The 7,007-nt window shown below is 36.1% G+C and overlaps 1 non-coding gene across 1 annotated transcript; it reads right to left on the bottom strand.

The window, feature by feature from the left end:
* Window positions 1-6,400: 6,400 nt before the first annotated feature.
* On the bottom strand, window positions 6,401-6,507 carry LOC143862766 (small nucleolar RNA R71). Its single transcript, XR_013240476.1, has one exon. It is a non-coding gene; the product is annotated as a small nucleolar RNA R71 (small nucleolar RNA).
* Window positions 6,508-7,007: the final 500 nt, after the last annotated feature.

Here is a 7,007-nt window from a genome sequence, read left to right as displayed (position 1 = left end):
TCTCCCTCTTTCTTAAAAGGCATATAGCTCGTGTGGAAAGAAAAGATTTTCTTTCTATTATTTCAAAAAGCAAGAAAAGGCAATGGGAGGACATTAGAGAGAGGGGGATTTTGCTCTCACGTAAAAAAAAAAGAAAAAAAGAGGAGGAGAAAAAAAAAAAGCTCCCGGCCTCCTCCATCTCCCAACCTCTCTCTGCCCCCTCTGTTCTTCCCTTCCCCTCACTCACCCACGTTCGGTCTCTCATCTCTCTGTGTGGAGGGCGGTGGCTCTGTTTTGGGTTCCAAAAAAAAAAAAGAAAAAAAACAGAGAACAGAGTTCGGTGTTTCCCTCTCCCCCGCAACTCTGTTTTTCTGGCTCTCCCCCCACAACCCTCGGTTTCCATCTCACTCTTCCCCACACCTCTGTTTTCATCTCATCCCTCCTCCATCATCTCTATATCTGCCCCAACAGACCCTCTTCAGCCCACCAACATATAGAAAATAAAAGAAAAAGAGAAGAAACAAAAAAACAGAGTATCGTTCGTTTTTTATCTCACACCCACCATCTCTCTATATCTCTCATTCTGTGTATCACTCACTCAACCTATTTCAACAGCCTATCCCCATCTCAGTTCCTTTCATTGCCTCTCACCCTCTCATCTCCTCCCGCTCTGCAAATCAACGCAAATCTCTCTCTCTCTCTACACAGTAGGGAAGAAAAAACCAGAAAAAAGAAAGGAAGAAAGCATATTGGAGTACATGTCGGCGGGATTTTTCAGATTCTTCGGCTCTCGGATTCGGCGAGGAACTCATCACAGGTTAGTACACTATTCTCAGATTTTTCCCGGATGATTTGGTATTTTTCTAGATTTTTGCATGATTTTTAAGCATTTAAATGAATTTAATTCAATATTAAATGTATGTGCTTAAAATCATGATCTGCATGCGTGTTTCAATTCCGTTTCATCCCGAAATTTAATACAATGATCTACTTAAATAGACTAAAATAACTATCAGATCGGATCGGACATTGGATCTAAGGTTTTTAGAATTTGAGTGAAGAGTGGCATTTTATTTAAAATAATGGCTGAGAAATTACGAAATTCGAAAAAATAGCCATCTCAGGATGATCTATTTTTTGGAATTTTAAATTTTTTTTGTGTTCATCATATCAGAACAAGATTAAAGGACGTTTTCCGGAGTCGTAATTTTCTCGAAAATCGTGTTTTAAAAATAGAAAACTCTTCAAAAACATCTTTTTGACGAAGAAAAATAAAATATATACTAAACAGATTCCAAAATTAATGAAATTTTATGAGAAAATAATATGGTACTGATACGCTCTACCATGAATTTTTAAAGATTTTTTGAATTTTTTTTGATATATTATTTGATGCTTTCTTTGAAAATAATCAAATTTTGTGAGATTTGTTACAGACATCAGATCACAGATAAAATTCTCAATATTTTTACAGTAGCCTTATATTCCATATTTCTTGTTTCTGTAAAATTTTCAAGTGATGTGGATCTTTTTTCATATGGGATGTAGTGTACATTTATAATCTGGTCTGAAAATTGGAAAATCCGAAATTAGTCGTAAATAGTCTCTAAAATTCATTAAATTTTCACAGCATGCTATGTTTACTCATATCTTATTTATGTAAAAATTTTAATGAATTTAGATTTCTATTTTTAGTAGTTTCTGTCTTATTTTTGCAATCTGGTCACTTAATTGTTAAATCAAAATTAAATATGAGCTTAATGTAAAAATCTGCGAAACTCTTTTAATAAGCTACATCCCATCATGTCTTGTTTCTGTAGAAGTTTCAATTCATTTTAGATTCATTTACAACAATTTCACTTGTAAAATCACTCATATGGTTTAAAATTGATAAAATCCATTAAAAAATTGAAATTAATTGAAAATCATCTTAAAATTTCTAAAGAACCTTAAATCTCTGTCACATGTTCACTCTTTAATCCATAAAAACAGAAATCTTAGGATCCTTAGATTTTCCTGGAAAAATGACCAGTGCATCCATAATCGTATCCCAATTGCAACCGATCTTTGACAATTTGAATATTTAAGCTATAGCATGTTGTTGGCTCCGAGGTTCACTGTTCACGGAAATCCTGAGATATGCCAGGCAATAAGATGCTATAACCTAAATATTAAATTGCACAAGGAAAGAGCGGACGATTCTCTTCCGTGGATGCTATTCTGGGTCGAAATTGGTGAACCCTAGAACCATTGGTATTCCTTAAATGTCCAGAAACTGAAAAATCCTTAAAATCTGAAATTCATTAACTTCAAGAACTGAAATTGATTCATCTCGTGTCTCTCGGAACCGTTGGATTATGGTTTCCGTCATAAGAACCATTAGAGCCCAATTTAGGAACACTGGTGTCGTGTCGTGTCCTAGATTTTAGGGGGTCTTAGGTTTTAGGGAGTCCTAGAGTTAGGAGTCCAGCCTCATCACGGACGCTTGCTATGGATAGCAACCGTACCATAGGTCTAGTTACACTAGTCACCCACTCTTTTCCTAGGACAAGCCTAGTAAACTAGGATGTAGGTTAACCTGCATTAGTCTAAGGAACAACTTGCATTTAGATAAGAATCATATAGCATCTTAGATGAAATCCTAGGATAATAAAATCCTCAACTTGAATTAAATAACTTCTCTTAAAACTGTAGAAACAGTCAATCCCGTCTAGGTCGGTGTCTTAGTTGAGTTAGGCATAAGTAGCTTAGCTTATGTGCACCGAACTACGTCGACTCTGATCCCAGTGAGGCTTGGGTACGTAGGCAGCTTGGATGTCTGATGGCATACTAACCGCGAGTCGGCTCCACAACAAATTGTGGGGTTTTGTATATTAATTTTCTTGTAAATGCTTAATTAAATCACTTAGGACTTTCCATGAAATTAGAATCTTAGGAGAACTTGCACCTAGATTGAATTCAAACAAATTAAGGAATCAAGATACACATTTAGGATCCATAATGAAATTAGATCATAGGATGCATGTCACATAGATAGCACATTAACTAAGAGTTGAATGAGCCATTTAAAATGAATTTAAAAGAGTTAATGAATTTAAAAGAGTTAACTTTTGGAATTGAAGACCGATTATCGGGCAGGAATGGTGCATGTGGTGGATAACTCCCTGATGAATACATTTATGTGTGAATCTTAGGTAAGAAATCATGCATATTTTTAATGTTTAGTGCGATGCTACTTAAAGTATTTTCCGTGTTTGTGGTGTGCAGGGCTATTTATGGAGTTCATGGAAAATGGAGCTAAAGAGATGAAATTCCAAAGAAAAAATTCACAAATCATTGGATTCTATACAAAGTAGAGTTTATGTGTGAGCTTGAAAGTGGAACCTATTATGGCTGAAAGTTGAGAAAGGGGGCGGCAAGTGAATTGTGATGCGATCCATCAATTGATCTAGATCACCCTAGAGAATTGTTTATGGGTACCATCAATTTACACGGAGGTCCATCAATTCGACGGTTTAGATTATGTTGTGGCAGTGGGTTGAAGGGTGCAACTACTTTACATAGTCGCCCACCATTTGGACCGTTCGGATCTTCTTATGGAGTCAATTTGTAGGGTGCGATCCATTTATGATGCAGTCCACAAAATTGGATGGTTGAGATCATTTCTTGAAAGATTTAAAGTGGGCTGTTAACATTTAGGCAAAGTTCCACATAAAGGGCAAGAAAACAATTTGGAATTGTACAAGAGCAGCCCGTATTTTTTAGTATGTACCGGAAGCAAGCAAGCAATGGGGGTCCACGTGTGGCTCTATTTTTTTTGGATTAGGAATGGCAATTAACGTGGGACCCACTTCAGTTCTCATGCTTGAGTTACAAAAGCATGCATATACATGCACGTGAGATGAGAGAAAACAGTAAGGATCGTTGAACAAAGAGGTTTGAATTTTTTAACAATAGAAATGGTGGGTTCCACGTTTCCAAAACAAAGCACAGCAGCCAACGTTTTGATAGTTTCTAAACTGTGTGTTGTTATTACATGCAAGCTAGTGGGGGCCCACTTGCACCCACTTTCCATTTCACATTACATACAGCCCATGGTTCTTTCCCTTTAGAAAATAGTATTTTCTAGTTGTTTCTAAAGCATGTAATTTTTTCATAACAACAGCCCTCTCATGTTTTTGTTAGAAAATAGCTTTTTCTAATTGTTATTCCATGCACACATTGGACCCACTTGCTAATTTGGCTTGCACCCACGTTTTGGGTTTGTAGAAAGATAGTAAGTTTATAAATTGAAATCATATACCATAGAAAGTGGCCCCATTTGCTATTTAATATTACTCTCATAACTTTTGGTAATATATTAATATATTTCTTTTGTCTTATAGCAAGATTCCATCCACTCTCCCACGTTGAAAATTCAAAAAGGAAGAGACAACTTACCAAAAATGGGTGCTAAGTTGCTGAAATTGTGAAGAAAGAAAAGAGTAAGTTTGCTCTTACCAACAAATACTAAAAGTTTCAGAAATTGCCAAAGACAGGTGGGGTTGCCAAAAATACAAAAAGATGCCAAGATTGTGTCTTTTCTTGGAGATGAAAATAGAAGGAGAAGAAAGCTACATATGGGAAAAAGAAGACATTCTCTAGACTCTATTCTTTTTTTTTTTTTTCTCTCCACTACTCTCTACCCTCTCTTTAATCTCTTACTCTATTTTCTCTTTTTCTATCCACTACTCTCAAGCTCTCTCCCTTAGGTTTTCTTGTTCTTTCTTTTTCTTTTTCTTTTCAACTCTCAATCCAAGGCATCATCATCCACCATTCAAACTCAAGGTGACATTAAAGCTTGAAGGAGGAAGATGCAACCAAAGTTGGAGGAGAAAAAGACTAAGTTCTATTTAATTTTTGTTATTTATTTTAAGTTCAATTTGATGTAATTTTGTTTCAATTCAAGTTATGAAGAAGTAATTAGTTTTTGTTTAATTTTCTTTCAAGTTCTATATGGCAATTCTTCTCCCATCTATCTCGTATATTTTTGTTTTTCTTCCCTTCTTCATGAGTAACTAAATCCTATTTACTTAGGGTTTAGTTGAAACCATGGGGAAGGAGAAATATTTATAATTAAATCAATCTACTCAATTGAAAAAATTGTGTAGGAGTTTGTGTTTGGAAAATCCCAATCATTCATGCCATTGGCTTTCCCCTTTCGTATGAATGATTGTTGATTAACAAATATAAAGTTCTATATAATCAATGTAAATTGGAGAGTGGATTTGATTAATTACTTATAAGGAATGACATCCCTTTGATCTTATTCCTTATTGACTAGTTAATCGAATTTTCAACCTAATTCAAGAATTGTTTTAATTAATCAATCTAATCCAAACCCATGGTGGATTCTAACCCTAAGTAATCTTTTATATTGAATTAAGGTTTTTACACTATTCCAAAATACTTTCGCAATTTTTCAATTAATTTAGGCCTTTAGAATTTTAGTTTTCTAATCAGATTAGATAAGTAGTTAATCAAGATCATTAGAATTTTGGTACACTTTGCCTAAATTAAGATTTCCAAATCAAGATCGTAGTTGAATCCGATTCTTAGATTGAATAGAATACACGCTTATATATAGTGTTGGCTCCGAGGTCTAAGTCCACGGAAATCCTGAGTCCATTCCAGGCAACATTATATCATAGCTAGTATTCTAATCGGTAAAAGAATAGGATTGACAACTAGATTTCTCTTCCTTGAGTTCGACCCGTATTTACACGATCCGTGCACTTGCGGTTATTTAATTTCTCAATCAAGTTTTTGGCGCCGCTGCCGGGGAAGAGAGTTGCATTAGAATCTTAATTATTCGAAGTGTTAGATTAGTAGTTATTTTTATTTTAGTTATATTTTTTGGTTTCTTGGCTATCCATCTCTCTTACTTGGTTTTCCTGTGTTTATGAGTGAAGGTTGGGTGCGGAACTCGGCCAATTGACTAGAAAGAGCAAACCAGTTAGAGACGGAGGAAGACATCGAACCAAATCCAAATCAAGTAGCCATGGCGGAAGAACAAGAGCCGCCAAAAAGTTTACGCGATCGCTTCTATCCGGCCCGAACCGCGCAACCTTCTTGCATTAGATTGCCAGTTGCGCAGGGCAATAATTTTGAGCTAAAATCGCAATTTATTTCTTTGCTTCCTCATTTTCATGGCCTCCCTTCGGAGGATGCTTATTTATTTTTGCGTGAGTTTGAAGATGTATGTGCTTTAATTAAGATGCAACAACTTACCGATGATGCGGTAAAGTTGCGGTTTATTACGTTTTCACTCAAGGAGGGAGCTAAAAAGTGGCTCTATGGCTTACCAACGAACTCCATCACCACTTGGGAGGAGTTCGCCGTCGCTTTCCTAAAAAAGTTTTTTCCATTACATAAAACTAATAAGCTTAGGAATGATATTTTACAATTCAAACAAAAGCCATTAGAGTCATTTTCTAAGTTTATGGAGAGGTTCAAGGACCTACTCCAAGAGTGTCCTCACCATGGAATTGATGTGTGGCATTTATGCCAAATTATTTATGAGGGCATAGATTACCAAACAAAGCAACTTCTTGAGTCCATGTGTCCTAACGGTTTTACATCTTTCACAGATGAGGCCGCGGCATGGAACTTCTTACTTGATTTGGCGGAAAAAACAAGAGAGTGGGAATCCACTCAAGAAGGTGAGAGAGCCAACACAGGTAAGGGATTTCTAATAGAGGGTGCCGTGGCTAAGGAGGCCCATCTTGATAGCCTAATCAAAAGGCTAGAAGCAATAGTTGTCAAAGGACCTTCACAAGTCCATCAAATTGCACATAGTGTTCCTATGTGCAATTGGTGTCAAGCCACGGACCATGTCATGGAAGAGTGCCCAACTCTTGCTAAATTTGGTAATTCTAATGAAAATGCAAGTGCCATGTTTTTAAATAATCCATATAGTAGCACATATAATCCGGGATGGAGGAATCATCCCAACTTTTCTTGGAATCAAGGGAATTATCAAGGAGGGC

The sequence above is a fragment of the Tasmannia lanceolata genome, unplaced genomic scaffold, assembly GCF_043159265.1.
Source record: "Tasmannia lanceolata isolate RefF3 unplaced genomic scaffold, GAP_Taslan_0.1 ptg000037l, whole genome shotgun sequence".
NCBI lineage: Eukaryota > Viridiplantae > Streptophyta > Magnoliopsida > Canellales > Winteraceae > Tasmannia > Tasmannia lanceolata.
This window is presented reverse-complemented; position numbering and strand designations above follow the sequence as displayed.